Raw genomic sequence first — 21337 nt, forward strand, 5'->3', positions numbered from 1 at the left:
AATTCCATTCTCCATCATATTGCCTCCCCATTACAATCACTGTAATTACATATATACAATATCAACCTATTAAGTACCCTCCTCCCTTCCTTTCTCTTCCCTTTATGTCTCCTTTTTAACTTACTGGCCTCTGCTACCAAGTATTTTCCTTCTCACGCAGAAGCCCAATTATCTGTAGCCAAAAGGTGTATTTCTTTATTCCAGTTACAACTGAGGCTTGGAGAGGCTAAGGAGAGAGGGGCCAGAGTGGGACTCAAGCCATGAGAGACAGTACCACATCCCCCACCGCTCGAGCATGGCTCCCTCCAGACTCAGGCCTGCGAGCTTGGCCTGACCTCCCCTCCCCCCACCAGGAGCTCACTGTCCAGCTGAACTTTAAGACCTTCTGTCCAGAGCAAAGCAGCTGAGGTGCATATTTGCACCACAGAAACCAAAAGGCATGGGCTGAAGAGATGGCTTAGCGGTTAAGGTGTTTGCCTGCAAAGCCGAAGAAACCTGGTTCGGTTCCCCAGGACCCACATAAGCCAGCTGCACAAGGGGGGCATGCATCTGGAGTTTGTGTGCAGTGGCTGAGGCCCTAGCATGCCCATTCTCTCTCCCTTCACCCCCATGTCTTTCTCTCTCTCAAATAAATAAATAATAAAATATTTTTTTAAAAAAAGAAACCAAAGGGAAATGAAAGCCAAGTCCAGGCAGTGTGTAGGCTGCTTGAAGTGGGCTGAAGCTGGGCCCCGTGAGAGGTCATGGACCCAAGGCCACACCGTCCACTGCAGACAGCCGCTGCTCACCTGGGTGAGCTCGGGATCCTGGCATTGACCGCCACATAGGGGAAGAGGAGCTGTCTCTGCCCAGTGCTCACAAACCCTCTGGTTTATCTACAGGACTAATGAATTCTGCCAACTTGATAATCGGCAGGAAGGGAAGAAGGGTCAGCCAGAGCTGGCTCTTTCCAGAGGGCAGGGTAATTAATTTAACATGACTTATTTAGTAAGCCGTAACGACGGAGCTAATGTTAGCCCCCCAGATGAGGAGTGCGTCAGCGAGCGGGCGGTCACGCTTGAAGGGCTGCCCCTTCCTCCCTCTGCCCCCCACTTCTGCCTTGAGCCGGAGGTGGACTGGTTTCTGCCTCTTACTAGGACAGAGTGACAGGAGGGACCTGTTTCCCTCATTCGGTCGCTGGAGAGATGGAGGACTCAGTAGCACATTTTGTGCTTTAATTTTGGTTTCGATGTCCTATCATTCATCTTTCTTCTTTTACCTCTGCTTCTCATTCGTGCTAAGTTGGTCTCTCATGCGGTCTCATAGGGCCTCTGTTGTTGCCTTTGTGTTGCTGGGGCAAAGCTCCCGATCAAACGCAGCTGATGGGAGGATGGAGTTTAATTTGGCTTACAGTCTCAAGGCGGAGCTTCATGAAGGCAAGGAAAGGGTTGTCCCGGAGCAGGGCTTGCACCCTGGAAAGGAGGCAATGGCTCTGTAACAACAGTACAAAGCCCACTCCAGCAACACGCCTCCTCCCGAATTGCCACCAGCTGGGGACCAAGCCTTAAAACACATGAATCTATGGGAGAGGGGGTGTCTGATTCAAACCACTGCAGCCTCTCGACCCATTTCTGGAATAAAACAGAGGATGAGTAAGTCAAGTGTTGTGAGAATCACGTGACAGTTGCCGGTGTCCCGTCCTTTGTGGCTCCCTCCCTCTCTTGTTGATAGGACCCCATGTCTGCTCCCTACGTTCACTGAAAGAGGTCCACATGGAGGGGGCGACCTTGTGAGGACTGGGGGATGGGTAGCCAATGATCAAATAAAAAGAAAGAAAAGAGAGACAATGTGAATGCAGTAAGGACTGAGCTGAATAGATGGTACAGGAAGTGTGGAGTCACATGAAAACAGAAGAGCCCTGCTATGAAGCATATAGCTGGTGAGGTTAGGGTCCAAGTGGGTGGTTGGGGGTAAATGGAACAACCCATGGTAGGTATTGAGCCAAAGAGCTGATGTTAGTGCTAACTTTTTATTTATTTATTTTTTAGTTTTTTTGAGGTAGGGTTTCACTCTAGCTCAGGACTTCCTGGAATTTACTATGGAATCTCAGGGTGGCCTCGAATTCATGGTGATTCTCCTACCTCTGCCTCCCAAGTGCTGGGATTAAAGGCGGATGCCACTGCGCCCGACTGTGTTACCTTTTTATGGGGCTTTGGAGGGGTTGCTGTGACTGCATTCGGTAACTACACATGGATGTCTGTGGTGGTTTGAACGTAAGTGAATGTCCCCCATAGCCTTGGATATTTTGGGTTAAGATTGTCCTCTCTCTCTCTCTCTCTCTCTCTTTCTCTGTTTCTCTCTTTCTCTCTTTCTCTCTCTCCTGTGGAGGCTGCAGTGAGCCGGCTTCTTCTACCATGACACTTCCCCTGGGATCTCATTGCCTGAAATAAATGCTTTCCTCCCACAAGCTGCTTATGGTCAGGTAATTGCAACAATATCTAAGAGGCTTTCTGCGTGTCCAGAAAGGATGAGAGAAAGCCATCCTGAGATGGTTGGGGTGCTGGCTCTTGAGGGACACTCTGGCAGTGGGAAATAGAAAAATCTTCCTCAGGCTTAACAGAAGGCTAGTTTCCTCAAACTTGATGAAAATGAAATATTAGTGGTATCAGAATCAGGTAACATTCAGGAAAAAAAATCCAGAGGGACCCCATTCACTACCAGTGGGGGAGTGTATGGATTACTGAACCTCGTCATTTCTTCATCTGCTAAATGGGGCACGAGTGGCTCCTGCTGACCTTGGTATTGTGAGCTGGGTGGATAAGTGCACATATAGACACAAAACAAACAATCTGTAAGTGCTCACTCTTTTCAGAACTAAAATAAAAATCATACACAGAAAACTTGGAAGTGATTTTACGCTTACAAAACAGGAAATTTTTCATTCACTATCTTCTTTTTTTTTGTTGTTGTTATTTTATTTATTTTAGAGTGGCAGACAGAGAAAGAGGCAAACAGAGAGAGAATGGGCGTGCCAGGGCCTCCAACCACTGCAAACGAACTCCAGACGCGTGCGCCCCCTTGTGCATCTGGCTAACGTGGGTCCTGGGGAATCGAGCCTCGAACTGGGGTCCTTAGGCTTCACAGGCAAGCGCTTAACCGATAAGCCATCTCTCCAGCCCTCACTAGCTTCTTGACATTGGAAGACACTTGGTCCAGGCCAGTAGACAACTGTTCTTTGTCATGGTAATGTTGATGACTTCTACTTTGAGTTTTGTTCATTTTCTCATATAACCTGACAAAAAGCTAAGGAATGCTAGGTTGCTAAAAAATTTCAGGGGCTTCTCACTCTACTTGAGATGAGAATTTAAAATGTTTTGAAGTAAATTCAATTACAGTTTTGTTTTTGGCCAGCCAATGAATTTACTGGGGACACTTGGGGATCACAGCGAGGGTGACTTGCAGGAGTGTGGGTGAGTCACAGGCTGCTGCGTCGCTGGAAAGTCTCACCTTGTCACGGATGTGACCTCATGGATGCTGCGTCCTGAAGTCCACTTCTCAGTTAACCTTCTAGTTCTTATCTCTATCATGTTTCTAAAAAATATTTTTATTTTTATTCATTTATTTGAGAGTGAGAAAAGAGGCAGAGAAAGGGAGAGAGAGAGTAAATAGCTGTGCCAGGACTTCCAGCCACTGCAAATGAACTCCAGATGCATGTGCCCCCTTGTGCATCTGGCTTACTTGAATCCTGGGGAGTCAAACCTGTGTCCTTTGTCTTTGCAGGCAAACACCTTAACTGCTAAGCCATCTCTCCAGCCCTCAATGACATTTTTAAGTATTGTGTCAGGAGGGGCACATGTATATTGAAGCTAACAAATATGATCCTTGTAAATGCAAACGAGTTGGATATAATCAATGATTATATTACCTGTACAAGGTTTAAACAACAGGACTTGTGTGAGCAGCAGAGTCCACCTTGGGCTTCAAGAGCTGAGTGGGGGATATACAAACCAGCTGGGTGTGCACCCTGAGTTGCATGGACATTTCAAGCAGCGTTTTGATTGAGTTTGTTTCCCCCAGTGGTACCCACAAAGGAAAGGAGAATGGGGAACAGGTGTAAGGAAGATAAGATGGTGTCAGCCTTATGCCTGGTTCCCCTCCCTGGCCCTGTAACAGAAGCAGAGAGAAGCTTGGAGGAGGGACACTATTCCAAAGTCCCAGCAAGGTGTGATGCCAAGATGTGGAGGAGGGTCTTCTCTCTGCCAGAGCATGGCTTGGTGAGAATGGACAAGAGCGCAGTGTCACCTCTGCCCCTTGGGTCCTGGTGTGGGGAGCACCCGGACAGAGCAAAGACTTCGAGAGCATCTTGGGTTCTTGGTCATCATTGTTTTGAAGCTGTCTGTATTCTGTTTGTACCATCTTGGAACATTTGTAGCTGGTACTCTGTCTTCACTTTGGAGAGGAACTACTGAAATTGTCACATTGGAGGACTGAGTGGTTTTGAATAATCATGTTCTATTTCAGAATATTTTTTCACACAGAGAATAAAGTTGTGCCAATATCTTATCAAAATGGAAGTGTGTGTGTGTGTGTGTGTGTGTGTGTGTGTTGCAGAGGGCCTGGCCTTGAGCTAACCTTGTACATGACTTTTTTTTAGTACTGTTTTGAGACAGAGCCTCACTATATAACTCAGGCTAGTCTCAAACTAGAGATCCTCCTGCCTCAGCCTCTTAAGTAGTGAGATTGTAAGCATGTACCACAGTGTCTGGCTATAAAAGACATCTAATAACACCAGCTTCATGCTATAAAGTGAAGTCAGAATTCCCCTTAAGAGTCTCTGTGGGTGATTAATTAGCAACCAAAGAGAAGATTGAAAATCAACATTTATATTTTACTCTCTTGCACATCTCAGAGGATAACAAGTGGACGTCAGTTGAGTTGAAGTCACTACCAATGCCCCAGACTAGGGCTGTTTGAATATATAAGGTTTTACTGCTGGTAAGTTCCGCCCGTCTCCTGCTGTCTTCATGTGGTGATGTGGGAAAATGAAGGCCAGGAGAAGACCCTGGCTGATGTTTAATTCTCAGTTCATTTCAGGTGTTTCACTCCCAGCAACCTGCCACCGTCTCTGCCTCTAGTGATTTTTTTTCCTACCATCCATAGCAATATATATAACAATCACTTATGTGAAGAATTATTTATGTGGCACTTTACAAAGGCGCCTTAAAAATACAATTGCTAGCAAGGCGTGATGGTGCACACCTTTAATCCCAGCACTTGGGAGGCAGAGGTAGGAGGATTGCTGTGAGTTCGAGGCCACCCTGAGACTCCATAGTGACTTCTAGGTCAGCCTGGGGCTAGAGCAAGACACTACCTTGAAAAACAAAACAAAACAAAACAAACATACAATTGTTGTTTGATTCCTCCTTCAAGTCCCTTGGGACAAGCTCATGACTACACCTCACACTTTGGAGGATTCAGAGGCAGAGAACTGGCTGGGGTCCCACGGGAAGATTGGGAATCTTGGCTGCCACCCCAGGGCTGCCCCTAGGCTCTGGATATCTCAGTATGTGCCAGAAGCTTCCTCTGCAGTACACACTTCCAATTCAAATGGGAAATTTGCAGGGAATTTTCAGGATGACAGTGGAAGTGGGGTAGTTGATGCTTGATCAGAATACACGGCTTAGGACACCCCCAAGGGTCTTTCTTACCTGACCAGAAGAGTTCATTCCCATGGACAATATCCTTGCTGAGGGCCCATGTGGGCTATTGTTTAATTAATTATTATTATTTATTTATTTATTTTTATTTATTTATTTGAGAGAGACACAGAGAGAAAGAGGCAGAGAGAGAGAAAGAAAGAGAGAGAATGAGTGCACCAGGGCCTCCAGCCACTGAAAACATACTCTAGGTGCATGCGCCACCTTGTGCATCTGGCTTACGTGGGTCCTGGGGAATAGAGCCTTGAACCAGGGTCCTTAGGCTTCACAGGCAAGTGCTTAACCACTAAGCCATCTCTCCAGCCCTTAATTTTTAATTTTTGACAGTGCTAGGGATTGACCCCAGGGTCTCAGGCATGTTAGGAGTGTGCTTTATCACTGAGCTGCGCCGCAGCCCTAGAGCTCGACTTGGATAATTGAGTAGCTTCGCTGGGACCCAGGTGAGTCATATTAAGGCCCTTCCGGGGTAGACAGAAGCGAGGTGTCCCTGGCCCCTGAGGGCCAGACTGATCCTAAGAATGGCTGAATCTGGAAGTTGTCACATCTTGTTTTTTGAGGCAAGCCAACACACTGGCCATTTCTTTTTTTTTTTTTTAATTTTATTTATTTATTTATTTGAGAGCGACAGACACAGAGAGAAAGATAGATAGAGGGAGAGAGAGAGAATGGGCGCGCCAGGGCCTCCAGCCTCTGCAAACCAACTCCAGACGCGTGCGCCCCCTTGTGCATCTGGCTAACGTGGGACCTGGGGAACCGAGCCTCGAACCGGGGTCCTTAGGCTTCACAGGCAAGCGCTTAACCGCTAAGCCATCTCTCCAGCCCTGCCATTTCTTTTTTAATGTGTGTCAACAGCCACACACACACACACATACACACACAGACACAGAGAGAGAGAATTGGCACACCAGGGCCTCCAGCCACTGCAATTGAACTCCAGATGCGTGCGCCCCCTTGTGTGCATGTGTGACTTTGCACACTTGTGTCACTGTACATCTGGCTTAGGTGGGACCTGGAGAGTTGAACATATGTCCTGAGACTTCTCAGCAAGCACCTTAACCGCTAAGCCATCTCTCCAGCCAGTCATCACATCTTTATGAAGGCAGGCTTACGGTGGGTTTGAAGTGAAAAGCTGGAGAAACGAATTCCAGACTTCACAGCAAATGCTGCCATCTTCCCCAAGGCTGGCAGGGCAAAGAACAGATGGCTCCAAGCTCGCAGAGGGGAAGAGGCAGGCAGATGTGGCTCCTTACAGGGTTCAGCCCTACCACCCACCCCCACGGCATCTCGTCTACCACTGATGGCACTTTCCTGAAGGTGGAGAGTCATAGCTGTGGGTTCCGGGTGTAGCTGGTCTCCCTGAGCTGGCAGCCTCAGAACTGCGTTGAGACAGGGTGTTCAGAACGTGCTGGAGTCCAGCTCCGCACTGGCAGAGAATCCACACCGCAGAGTGGGGAGACAGGAGACTGTGGCCACAGCGACTTCTTCAGGGTCTAAGAAGTTCCCTCCCACATGCCTCTTCTTGTCTGATGCTCATAGAATCTTCACAGTCTACACTATTAATTCCATTTTACAGATGAAGAAACCAGTATTCGAAGTGCTTATCAGTTTTCCCAAGATCATTCAGCTAATTAGGAGTGCAGCGCTGGTGATCTGCCTCTCCAGTGAGCCGTTTGCGTGTGTCTCTCTGGAGCTTCCGAGTCCTTAGGTATAAAACTACCATCTTTTGAATCTCTTTATCTCCAATAGTCTTCTTCCTTCTGAGGGACCCCTGGAACCCTGTGGAAAAGCCCATTTCTGACCACCTTGCTTGGAGGATCTCTGGCAAAGTCTCCAACTTTTCTCTGGTTTCTTGAGAGATGCCAGAAGTACACAGGGAGAGTGCTGGTCAGAGGACACAGGACCACTGAGCTATTGAGATTTTTGTCACCACTTCGAATTGGACATTGCATTTTACCGGGTCCTCCTCCACATCTCGAGGGGCAGATGAATATCCCTTTTCCCTAGGTGCCTGCTGGAGATGAGCCTCTCACAGTCCATCTTCATTTGCCTTTGAGCTACTGTTCTCTTCTCTTGAACACCATGTGAATTTAGCTCCTTCAAAGAACCTATTTGGACTTCAGAGTGCCCTCCATGGCCTCAGCAATGCCAGCAAAGCCCTTCTTCTATTTCTGGATCTGAGGTCAAGTATAAGGAAGCCTCCCATCCCTGTGGTGACAGCTGTGGGTCTATCGGTAGCTGTTCTCCTTAAGGGATCTCTGAGTTTCCACTGCCTGGCCAAACCAGCCTCTAGCAAGGCTTGAGAACAAGAGATGACAGGTCTGGGAAGGTTCCTGGGTCAGCTTCACCAGCCTCTTCCTGGATGGGAGGAAGGAAAAGGGGTTGGTTCTTAGTGTCAGAGAAGGAAGCTCCCGTTGTGAGACATCCCCCATGGGAAACCTGGAGTGAGCCGAGTGAGCACTGGCCCCTGCTGGCCCATGGATGCTTTATTTCTTTGCTGTGCATTTTCTGAGCACCAACTGTGTGCAGAGCATCGGCTGTGGCTATAAGAGAAAGCACTCACATGTGGTGGGAGATGTGACTGTTTGCTGAACCAAGCAAGAGCCTGTTCCAACCTGCTTCTTCCTCTCTGAACACATCCCTGGTGGGAGCTGAAAGTGTCATCGGGCTTCCTTGTTGCTAGGGGTGCACACGCGACAGTCTTCATGAGCGGACTATCAGGGACATCTTGTATGGAACTTCAGAGAAAGATTTTCTGTCTCACAAAGAGAGAAGGGTCCAGACAGGTTGTCTTTCCTTCTGATGCGATCATGGGAGGGCCAATGGCTTGTGCCATCTTGATGCATCGTGGGGACCAGACTGACACTGAGGATGGCAGAGAGGAGCAGGTTGGTGACTTCAGTCAACACATAGAATGAACTAAGCTGAGACCTTTCTGTCATCCAACTTCTTGGTGGGAGCGATGATAAATATCCTTATGCCCAAAACTTTTCAGCTGGGTTATTCCGTATTTACCTCTGAAAGCATTGTAAGCCATGCACACAGAAGACAGCTCTTCCCCCTTAGGAAGTGAGCATCCGGGGGGGGGGGGGGGACAGAAAGTATGTCCCCGGAGAGAGTTTACCAAACCAAGCTATATTCATGGTCTACAGCTGGGCCTTGTTTTGTACAAAAGAGACTTTCATAGAAAGGGTAGATGAGGCACATTACGTTTCTCCCGTGAGTCCCTAAATGTTTCACAATTGGTATACCACTAACAACACTTTGGAGTAGTCTTGCTTCTGTTTTAAATATGTAGAAATTCCTACCACTGAATGATTAAGTGGGCTGTGTAAACCAGGTATTCTTTTTACTAAGGGAATCTCCTTTAATTGATCTTTCAGATAACTTCAGATTTTGAAAACAAGGATCTTAAAGCAAGGCCTCACCTTCGGTCCTAATCTGATTCATCGGGCTGTGTGATCACATCTATTACCCACAAAGACAAGATTGGGATAAAACATGGCATTGTGTCATCTTTTTGTATTCCAGGTTAATTGTGGCCTTGGCTGTTACAAGTCTAATGAGCTGTGGAAATGATCCCCAGGTTGGAGACCCAAACAGCACACTTCCATCATTTGGAGGAAGGTGACCATGACCATGTGTAAAATTTGCCCTGGAGCCCTCCGAAGCCCGGTCCCATGTGTCTCAAAGCCCCTCTTTATAATGGCCGCACCCAAGGTGAGGTAGTCGATAACTAGAAAGTGGATTCTCAGGGAGGAGTTTCTGATGAAGCGCTGGGGGATTGGCTCCACCCCTCCGCCGTCGCTCTTGCTCAGTCTAGCAAGCTTGGGGCACAGCTCACTTCAGCACAGTGTCCTGGAGCCAGATTTGGAACCCGCAGAGCAGGTTGAATGAAGCCTTTGACCTCTTCTCAGATGGTGGCAGTGTGGAGCTCTGGCCAACAGGAGTTTTTCCAGAGGATTCTGTTTGCTAGGTAGGGCTGTAAGGTTTTTTGTTTTTTTGCAAGTTTAGAAAGAGCAGGAGGTCTTGTGGTCTTTGGGGTCACTGCTGTGGGGATAAACTTGAGGCGCTGGGGTGAGCTAGGGCTGGCAGACCTGACTCTGTCTTTTCTGACCAGTCTGAGAGTTTGTCCAGCATCCAATTCCCAAGCTAGTGAGGCAATGACAAAGTTGAGGGATGATTCCCCAAATTATTGCCCTTACTCTGACCCCCAATTGCAGGCTCAGGAGCTTCCATAGCCCCCCAAATTGTGAGACTTGATAACTCACTAAAAGGCTGTTCGGAACTCCCTGAAAGCAGCTACATTCACAGCCATGGTTTATGGCAGAAGAAAGATATAAACGACCTCAGGCAAAGGAAGCACTGGGGAAACGGCTCAGTGTGTACGTGCTGGCTGTACAAGCATGAGGACCCAAATTCAAACCCCCAGCCCCCCATAAGTTCAGGGCACGGCAGCATGGCACTGTAATGCCAGTACAGGGGAGGTGGTGAGAGGTGGGCTTGCTGGCTAGCTAGTCTAGCCAGAGCCCTGAGCTGCAGGTTCAAGGAGAGAGCCCACGTCAAAACCTACAACGAGGAGTGACTGAGGACGTCGACCTCCGGCTCCATAGCCACATACACGTGTGTGCTCCCACACATATGAGCACACATTCCCCTACGAATCAGCCAAGGGCAGAGTACAGGGATATTGCCACATGGAGCTCCAGTCTCCTCTCTCCGAGGCCGGGATACACTAGTCCCCTAATATCAATGGGACAGTTTGCATGGAATGTGACCTGTTACCCTCTGTGGTTAAAACAACAAGGGGCTTCTATTTTCTTATCTGAACCCTGCCTACCATAGGGCCAGGAGGCTCCTCCTCTGTCACCCCGTGTCTAGGTAGGAGGGTGTGAAATAGATAGCCCATGAGCTCCACAGTGAAACAGGCAGGAGGCTAAACTAACCTTAGCAAGTGCAGCCAGTGTGCACAGCCTGCCTATTCCAGAGTTCTTTCCTCTCCTCCTTCCTTCCCCTCTTCTTTTTCCCTCCCTCGCTTCCCTTCCCTTCCCCTGCAGCTAAGGGGACATACTAGGCTAGGTTGAGTTCCCTGGAACGCAGGTTTCTGCCACCATGACTGCCCTGTGCTCCTGGAGTCTGCCAGTCACAGGGTACAGGGTAATGTCCATAGACCATCTCTAGCCATGAGTCCAGGAAGGCCAGTGTGGCTCCATCCTGGGCCCTGTTGGGGGAACATCTAGGGGACAGATGGACCTGACTTGAAGGAAGTAGAAGAGACTATTGATGGCTCAGAGGCTTGGGATAGCAATACAGAAAACTGGGAGACAGAAATAAATATTCTTATTTAATGTAGTGGATACATGGATCTACTCTCTCCTCTAGAAGTTTAGCTCACTGTGGGTAAGATATAAGTGTGTGTGTGTGGTGTTTTATTTTGAAGCCTTCCCCTGCCGAAACAAGGGGATGGGGGTTCAGGTCATGGCTCCCTTCGGAGGTGTTGAAGCTGGATAGTTGTGTCAGTTGACTTCCTGGCATTTTAAAAACTACCAGAGGTAGTCAAATGGTAGAGAGCAGAGTTTATTTGGGGTTATAGTTTTGGAGGCTTCAGTGTATGATCAACTGCTGCGGAGACACAGCACAACATTATAGGGATGTGTGATGAGAAAAGACAGTCGTCTCAAGGTTGGGAGACAAGAGAAGGAAGAAGAGACCTACACTCCTCTCCGAGGGCTCACCCTCAACGACCTAGAGACCTTCCCCTGGGCCCTGACACTTCGAGGTTCCCGGGCCTCCCTATAGCACTAAAGTGGGGACCAAGCCTTTAACACGGACTACAGTAACAGTCACATCCAGAGGAAGTTGAGGTCCTTGAGTCACGGAGAAACTTTACACTTCAAAGTAAAATGTCCACTGGGGGTCTGAGTCTCTGGCAGATCCCTAGACTGAGTGAGCTCAAAGAGGCAGCGAGTGGTTACTGAAGGCTTGCATCAGCTACCCTCCTTCCCTGAGTCTCTGACCACTCCGAGCTCCCAGCACCACATCCAGGCGTAACACTCCAAGAAAGGGTGCTCATTCCCCTCAAAAGTCAGACCTGGCTCTATCACGCCGCCCATGGACGTGCCCAGGCCTTGCTGGCACAGGTCTGGCTCTCTCCTTTCATCCCACCTGCTCTTGTGCCTGAGAGCAGAGACAGATCCAGAGGGAGGAGAGATGACACATCGAAACCATTTTCCTCTGCACCTATATCTTCTTTCCTTAAATAAAGATTGAGGCCAAGTCAATTCTATATAAAAGTCAGGATGGTTGGGGTGAGAAATTAAACAAAAAAAAAATCAGGCTAAGCAAGTATTTCATTTCTTTTTCTTTTTCTTTTTAATTTTTATTAGCATTTTCCATGATTATAAAAAAATATCCCATGGTAATTCCCTTCCTCCCCCCCAACACTTTCCCCTTGAAATTCCACTCTCCATCATATTCTTCCCCATCACAATCATTGTACTTACATATATACAATATCAAGTATTTCATTTCTTATAGGAGTCTTAATTCAACTCACTGGTGATATTTGGACTCTGTAGCGGGTCCAGGCATCTGGAGACCTGCAGGACTGCTGTTTTCATGGTGCAATTTTCATCATTCCAGATCTGTGGCGTTTGTAATGCAGTGTGGGAGATTTCTCGCCAGGTCACTATTGTAATTGAGAAGCTATTCCCAAAGGATCTTATCTAGAACAACAAATGGATCAAATTATTGAATTTATTAACATCTAAATTAAAAAGTCAGAAAAACTGAGTTCTAATTAATCAACTTGCAAACAGCTACCCCCAGGGGAAAGATAACAGACCTTTCTACTGCAGCCTCGGCTTGGAGTCATATTATTTTTAAAACAATAATAATATTTTCACAGCGCTTCATATCTGAGGAGTTCAAAGCTGTCCCATAAATGTTAATTATTTAAAGACTTTTGGAAACAGAAGCAGATAATTACTGTTTCCTCAGGCTTTCTAATAAGGAGGTGGTGCTGGGAGTAATGGGTGAATGCCTTTGCCCAAGGTCATGGGGCAGAAACGGACCACCATGGCTGGGCAGGTGTCTGACCTCTGTGCTTGGTGACCAGCCTTCCTTGTAACCATGAACCCCCATCTCTTATTTTTTTATTTTTTGGTTTTCTGAGGTAGGGTTTCACTCTAGCCCCGGCTGACCTGGAATTCACTATGTATTCTCAGGGTGGCCTCGAACTCACAGCGATCCTCCTACCTCTGCCTCCCAAGTGCTGGGATTAAAGGCGTGCACCACCACTCCTGGCTTTTATTTTTTTTAAATACTTGAAATTTTTTTTGTTTGTTTGTTTGAGAAAGAAAGAGGCAGAGAGAGAAAGAGAGATAATGGGTGCACCAGGGCCTTTCAGCTACTGTGACTGCACTCCAGACATGTGAGACGTTTGCACGCTTGTGTCACTGTGCGTTTGGCTTACGTGGGACCTGGAGCTTCAAACATGCGTTCTTAGGCTTCGCAGGCAAGTGCCTTAATCGCTAAGCCATCTCTCCAGCCCAACCCCCATCTTTTCTTTGACAGATCTCAGCTCTATCTTGTCTTCACATCCAGGCCTTTGTCCTAGGATTATGTAGCCCCAGACTGTACCACTTACACAGGCTTGGAGCCTGCCTTGGGTTCACCAGCATCCCAAGACCTGGTGTGTAGCTTCCCCCACACCACCCCTCCCTGGGGCTGTGGCCGTAGGAGGTTCCTGGTGTGTGCTTGTGTGGGTGCTGCTGTCCCCCCAGTTGGTCTCTCACCTGCCAGGAGTCTGGTGGCCCCTCGCCCCAGGCTTGCCCCTCCCTCTTCTGAGCTTTGCTAGGAGCTTGATGTGCCCTCAGGCTGGGTATGAGGTATGGGGACCCCTCCTGTCCTCCCCACTTTGGGGCTGAACACTGAAATCGGGTCAAACAGGACCCTTCACCATTTAAACACATAGGGGTGGCAGCCAACCCTGGGAAGTCAGTATTCTATCTCCCTGTGAAATTGGGGTTCAAGAGGAAGAGACCAGAATCCCACATTCCCCTACAAGGACACACCCCAATAACCTGCCCTGCCCCCCTTAAAGTTTCAACCGCTTCTTAATAGCTCCCAGTTGGGGACAAGCCTCTCCAACATGTAGGCCTTTGGGGAGTATTGACATAACAGACCCAAGAACATCTATCTTCATGTTGAATAACCACCTCTCCTCCCTGGCACCCAGCCCTTTAAGACAGAAAGAGGCAGTTCAGTGTTACAGACGAGAAGACAATGAACGAGAACAGTATTAAGTTAGGCAATTTACATATACTAAACTTTTTTGTCACAATATGAGTTTCTCTTTTTAAAAATATTTACCTGAGAGAGAAATTGAGTGTGTGAGTTGGGGGACAGGGAATGGGTGCCCCATGGCCTCTTGTCACAGCAAATGAACCCCAGACATGTGCGCTACTTTGTGTGTCTGGCTTTACATAGGTACTGGGGAATTGAACCCTAGACCAGCAGGCTTTGCAAGCAAGTACCTTTACCTGTTAAGCCGTCTCCCCAGCCCAGCTTTTCTTTTCCTGTCTGTTTTTTTTTTTTTTTTTTTTTTTCAAGGTAGGGTCTCGCTCTAGCCCAGGCTGACCTGTGATTCACTGTGTAGTCTCAGGACTTGCATGAACGCAGTACAGCCCCTGGCTCCCTGTGGGGTGGGGAGGGTCAGAACATTAGCACCTTTAAGGGACCTTCTCTAATCCCTGTCTGTGTGCGCGGTGGCCCTGATCCCTAGGGATAAAAGGAGGCCACCTGCCCTCACTTGTGTGGGTAGAGAGGATAGAATTTTCTGGGGCCCACTTAGCCTTTTTCACAGGCCCTCAACTCCCTGCAGTGGGAGTAATCAGACTCCTGCTCTGTTTGCTGGGAACTAATTAATTCTCCTCCCCTGGAGCCCTTCCTGCAGACCCTTCATCCTCTAGAGACGGGGGAAGGAGTGCCCATAGCGGGGAGCATGGGGAACAACCACACTGGTTCCTTGTGGAGCACTTGGGAGGAGGTGCAGGAGCTCAGACCCAGTATGTCCTCACCCTCTGAGGCAGGGATGGGCTGGTGCAGGGTGGAATTCCAGGGACTTTCCCTATTCAGTGATCGCACTTGCTTTCCGTCTGTGCCTAGCCATCTTTCTCCTGTTTTCTTGCTGGGTGCATTTGGCATATGACTTAACTCAGTTTGCTCATTTTTTTCCCTTCAAGGTAGGGTCTCACTGTAGCTCAGACTTACCTGGAATTTACTATGTAGTCTCAGGGTGGCCTCGAACTCATTGTGACTCTCCTACCTCTGTCTCCTGAGTGCTGGGATTAAAGGTGTGCGCCACCACGCCCAGCAGTTCGTTCATCTTTAAAATGGGAATTCTGGGCTGGGGTGATGGCTCAGCTGTTAAACGGGCTTGTTTGCAAAGCTTGCTGTTCCAGGTTCGATTCCCCAGTAACGCTGAGAAGCCGGATACTGGAAATTCTACCAGCATTGCCTCATGAGGTTCTTGGGTCAAAGGGGAAGGTGTGCTTACACCATTCAGTGCCTACCCCGGATTCCACGCTCCTGGACTTCCACTTCCTCAGCTGTCGGAGGTGGGAGGAGAGGACACATCGGGTGCTCGAGGACTCATCTAATCTAAGCACCTAGCACAGCATCTGTCCAGAGGCGAGTTTTGTTTGCGTGCCTGGAAAAGTCTTGGGGGACACAGAAGTAAGACAATAAAAGTGTCCACGGTGCATGGCCGGGGCAGGCTGGCATTAGCCGAGGCATGGGCCCCGCCGTGAAGGACAGTTGACACTGTTCAGTTCTATCTACAAATGAACAGGGCCCCGAAGTAGGCAAGATCCAGATTAAAACCCTCCAGGATGGAGTGTGCCCTTCCGCGCGTGATCTACAGCCTCACCCATAGAGACATTTACCTTTACATTAACCAGGTAGGATGGAGGCGTGACAACCCCACATTATCAACCAAGAAACCACAGCCCAGGACAGAGTCAGTTACGTTGAGTCCTGAGTCAAGGGTGACTGTGACCAGTAGAAATATCCGTCACTGCCTTCCGTGGCCTTCAGGCCTCGAGGCCGGACTACAGAGAGTTACCTGTTCTGAGCGTAGGAGAGGCGAGGCTCCTAGGTTGGGTCCATTCAGCTATTGGGCTATGCACGTGTGAGGCCCCACATCCTGTAGACTCTCTGAGGCCCCTGGGAGAGGAGCATACTCTTCCACTGAAAAGGGAAACCGGGTAGACTTTCCATGCAAAGAGAGGGAGGCATATGATGATTTTGTTTTATGTTTTTACTTTTGTGAGGTAGGGTCTCACTCTGGCCCAGGCTGACCTGGAATTCACTCTGTAGTCTCATGGTGGCCTCTAACTCACAGCGATCCTCCTACCTCTGCCTCCCGAGTGCTGGGATTAAAGGCGTGCGCCACCACGCCCGGCTCATGCGACTATTTTTGTTTGTTTGCATGGTCTCATTCAGTCCAGCTAGTTGGACTCAAACTCACTTGTTGGGCCTTGAGAGGCCCGGGTGTGAGGCCTAGTGGAACTTCCTGAGCCTAGCTAAAGTTTGTCAATCTGCCTCTGGCCAGCTATGACTCAGCATGACGCCTAATGGCTTCTGGCCTGCGACTCCATGTAGGAATTGGAAATCCCACGTGCGCATGCTTGGGACCAATCATCTCAAAAGTCGTGGTTTACTATTGGCCCTTGCCCCTCCCCCCATCCTAAAAGCGCCACCCTCATTCTCAACATTATATAGGCAACCACCTGTAACAATAAAGAGAGTTCCTGCTTTGACAAGACTCCCGACTCAGTGTGGTTTTTCTCTGGTGACCAGGAGAGGTTCTGAGTCGATGACACTCACCATCCCACTCAGCCTCAGGAAGAGACCAGCAGGCCCGGCTCTCCTACAGCCCTATCTGCTAGTGAAACCAGCAGACTGGCACCCAACGTGTGAGGCATCTTTCCGATAGAAGAACACTGATGGGCCAATCGGTCTGTGGGTGAGTGAACCCTCATAAGTTATGAGGCAGTCTTCATATTTAATATGCTAAACGTTGCTTCTATAACCTGTACTTGCTTGTCAACATCTCTTCATTCCCTTTCTCTTTCCTTTCACTTTCAGTTCACTGGCAAGCTGCATCTGTGGCTTTTGTATTTCTGAACGGGTCATATGTCCCTAGTGGACATACTGTGTGGCTTTTGACCTTTCTCTGCTTGGGCCTGTGAAGGCAGGCTGGCTTTTTCTGCCATTAAATATCCCTACCTCCATAACTGTGTCTAGTTTGGAAGTTCATCTCAGTGACCCCGAAGCTGTCTGCTAACTTGGTACCAAGTAGTGCACTGAGATGAACCTGACCATGAGGATGTTGATCTTTTGGAACCTTTGTTTTGGAGGAATAAGCATGGACTTGGTGCTTGCAACTGAAGGCGTCTTCTGGAGTGGTAAGCAAAATTTTATGGACTATTTTGATGAGAATGCTAAGTGCAGACAGCATTGAACTTCAAGGCTTGGCTTATGAGCTTTCTAAGGGGAAGGAAAGACTGCAGAGGACTTTGTTGGAACTGGGCTACTGGCATAAGGGCTGGCTGTGTCCTGCTGCCCAGGCCCAGAGAGTTTGATCAAGATTTAATTTATAATGGACTGATATGCTTGGCTAAAGATACTGGACTGAGATATTTAAGATTTTAAGCTGGAAAACTTTAAGCAAGTTAAATTTACTGGCACAGAGACTGGCTTTAGATTACTAAAGCTGCTATTTTCAACACATTAGCAATCTTAAGGAAGATGGTCCAATTGCTTTACTGTGTAAAGGATGCCTGAGGGAAGACTGTCATAGAAATGCAAACACTTTTGGATGGTGGTTGAGTTTTCATTGTTTTAGTCTCTCCTTGCTATGCCTTATACCAGTTAAAAATGTTTACTCTGTGCCTTTATATGTTAGAAGTGTTTAACTTGTTTGATTTTACAGGTCTTAATATCTTAAATTGGTCAAGACTGTGGGTATTCATTTGTTTATTGTTTGTAGTTTACATTCTGCAGCCACCTGGCTGGAGGCAATGTCACTGGGTGGATCTTAAGGTGTGGTGGAGGGTTTCAGATTTCAGTCTAAAGATATGCAAAGTGTGCCTAGCTGGAGTTCCTGAAGTGTGCTGTAGCTTTTGGCTTTATCTTATTGTCAGTTGATACTTTCTCTCGTGCCTGTTGGGCATCTGCACATGCCAGGGAGAAATCTAAACATGCCATTAGTCATATGCTTCAATGCTTTGCCACCCTTGGACTACCTGACCACGTTAAGACAGATAATGGCCCCTGCTTCGTAAGCAAGGCCTTTGTAGATTTTCTCCAGACCTGAAAAATCTCACATTCCACAGGCATCCCATACAACCCCCGGGGCCAGGCTATCTTGAAAGATATAATCAGACTCTCAAGTCTCAATTACAAAAACAAAAGGTGGAATCCTTACCCCCACATGCCCAACTAAAAAAGGCATTATTTACCCTAAATATTTTAATTTTTTCTAAAGAAGCTAAACAATTATCCCCTTTTCAAAAACATTGGTCCTCATCCGTTGCCTGCAGTTCTATCTGGGTAAGATGGAGGGACCCATTGACTGGGGCCTGGAGAGGACCAGACCCTCTCCTCACAACAGGGAGATGGTTTGGATGTGTCTTCCCTAAGAAGAAAAAAGACCCATTTGGGTACCAGTGAAAGACCTAAAATATTTGTCCCAACAAGGGGACACTGAAAATTGCTTCTCCAGTGAGTGTCCCACCCCTGAGGACTGTTCCTAAAATGGTCTTCACCCTGCTAAACCAAACAATTCCCTCCCTTGTGGAGGATGGATGGTTTTGCCTCCAATCTGGGACTCCCCGGATGCTTGCAGTACAGTTGCCCATACGACCTTAAAAAACTGCTCAGCCACCTTCCCCATCCCCATCCAGCTTTGCCCAATATTTCCTCTGGAACTTGCATTTGGGCCCCGCATTCCCCTAATAATTCCATTGTAGATGCGGGGTACATTCATCCTTCCTTATGTACTTTTAACACAACTGAGCCCAGTGCTCAACACTGCCAGCCTTCTGGAATGGTTTATGTTTGTGGAGGCGGGGTGACCTATGACTTTCTGCCCACCAATTGGATGGGCCTTTGTATCCCAGTCACCTTAATCCCAGATATAGATATCATTCCTGGAAGCCAGATTCCCTGGCTGAGGTCATCCTACAAAACAGGAGGGGACTAGGCCTACTAATGGCCAAAAAGGGAGGCATATGCTTGTTTTTACAGGAAAAATGCTGCTTTTTCACCAATAAATCGGGACTCATCCAGGACAAGATTTAGTGGTTCCAGGAAGACTTGGAGGCAGTGGGACCTCAAGTACAACCCACTGTGGTTGGGCCTACATGGCTTCTTACCCTACCTCCTCCCTCTACTTGGGCCCTCCTTCTCCTTCTCCTCCTTATCCTCACTGTTGGGCCTAGTGTAATTAACAAAATTACACAATTCATTCACCAGCGGCTAGAGGCAATAAAATCCATCAGGTTGAGATACATTATCACAGGCTGGCAACTCAGGAATTAAGTTCTTCAGATGACCCACTGCCACCTCCTCTGCTCTCCATGTGACCAATGACATCTCAGACTGATTGAGACAACCTAAGACAGGCCATGGAGTGGATTCTCAGTGAGCTAAACACCTGGTACCCAGTGACGGGTAATTTCCCCAGAGGGGGACAACCTAAGACAGGGGCCATGGTGACTAATGCTCTTACAAAAACAAAAGGGGGAGATGTTGGGCTTTGAGAGGCCCAGGTGTGAGAGGCCTAGTGGAACTTCCTGAGCCTGGCTAAAGTTTGTCAATCTGCCTCTGGCCAGCTATGACTCAGAAAGACGACTAATGGCTTCTGGCCTGCGACTCCACGTAGTAGTTGGAATTCCCACGTGTGTGTGCTTGGGACCAATCACCTAAAAAATCGCGGTTTACTATTGGCCCTTACCTCTCCCCCTGTCCTAAAACTCCACCCTCATTCTCAACATTATATAGGCAACCGCCTGTAACAATAGAGAGAGTTCCTGCTTCGACAAGACTCCCAACTCAGTGTGGTTTTCCTCCGGTGACCAGGAGAGGTTCTGAGTCGATGACACTCACCATCCCACTCAGCCCCAGGAAGAGACCAGTGGACCCGGCTCTCCTACAAGCCCTACCTGCCAGTGAGCCCGGCACTCACTATGTAGGTGAGGATGACCTTGAACTTTTGATCTTCCTGCCTCAACCTCCTTAGATCTGGGATTACAGTGTGTGCCACCAGGCATAGCTCATACAGTGCTGGGATTGAATCCATAGCCCTATGCATGCTGGACAAGCATTTTACCAACTGAGCTATATCCCCAGCCAATTACTTTTGATACAAAGATTCAAGAGAGTAGCATGTGGGTCAAGAGCGGCTTGTGGGGACAGGGCCACAGGGAAAAGGGAACATCTGAGTGGGAACACAATCTCAGTCCTTCTTTCAAGCCCTGTCTCTCTGTCCCTCTATATGTCTGTCTGTCTGTCTTCCTCACACCCTTCAGTTCAGCTCTCCATCTATTTCATATGACTCCTTGGGCTGTGTCCTCAAAGTGATTGCTCTGGGGTTGGCTTTCTCAATGCAGTAGTAGCTGCTCATTGGTCCAGCCTTATCCTAGTCCCCTGCTTTGCTAACAGCACAGAGCATCAGTCCTGGACCCTTTGTAGTCAGACAAGGCTTCTAGAATCCTGTGTTCATTTCTGGGACCCTGCCATCAAGTCATGGCGCAGGGCAGCAGTGGCTCCCAGCCGATATTTTCTTCTTCTTCTTCTTTTTTTTAAAAAATATTTTATTTGAGAGAGAAAGAGGGAGAAAGAGAGAGTGCAAGTGAGAGCATGCCAGGGCCTCCAGCCACTGCAAACAAACTCTAGTTGCATGAACCCCCTTGTACATTTGGCTAACGTGGGTCCTGGAAAATCGAACCAGGATCCTTTGGCTTTGCAGGCAAATGCCTTAACCACTAAGCCATATCTCCAGCCCTCCCAGCTGATTTTGAGCTCCTCCACCTTTCCCCCTCTATTGCGTCCCCCTACATCACTTCTCAGGATGACTATCATTTACCTTGGATCCCTTCCGCTTTCTGACCTTTCCCTGCCCTGCTGTCCTGGATACTGATGTTCTAGCTTGTTCTCTGACTTCCAGCCCTCTCTCTCAGTGACTACCCCCACCACAGGGTGCCCAGAAGACCAGGCCCCATGCATTCCCAGCAAGCTGGGTCCATGAGTGACTTTGCTCAGCTCACTTCTGTTCTTCCTCGAGCCACCTGTTAATAACCAACCAATCCTTTGAGACTGAGCGCGAATGCCAGTGTCCTTCATTCAGGGCAGATGTGCTGCAGTGTCTCGATTCCTTCCTTCACGTGGCTCCCACAGAGCCCCTTCTGGGGTCAAGCAGACCACTTCCAGGCTGCTTGGCAGGAGAGTCAGTAGATTCTGTGTGCCTGTTGAGTGGCCCTCAGGGATCATCCATCCTCTAAACCCTCAGCCAGCCCTGCTCTGACACTGTTCCCCACAAGTCCCCTGTGGCTCCCAGCCCTCATGGTTGAATTTCT

Source organism: Jaculus jaculus, chromosome 1 (genome assembly GCF_020740685.1).
Source record: "Jaculus jaculus isolate mJacJac1 chromosome 1, mJacJac1.mat.Y.cur, whole genome shotgun sequence".
Taxonomy (NCBI): domain Eukaryota; kingdom Metazoa; phylum Chordata; class Mammalia; order Rodentia; family Dipodidae; genus Jaculus; species Jaculus jaculus.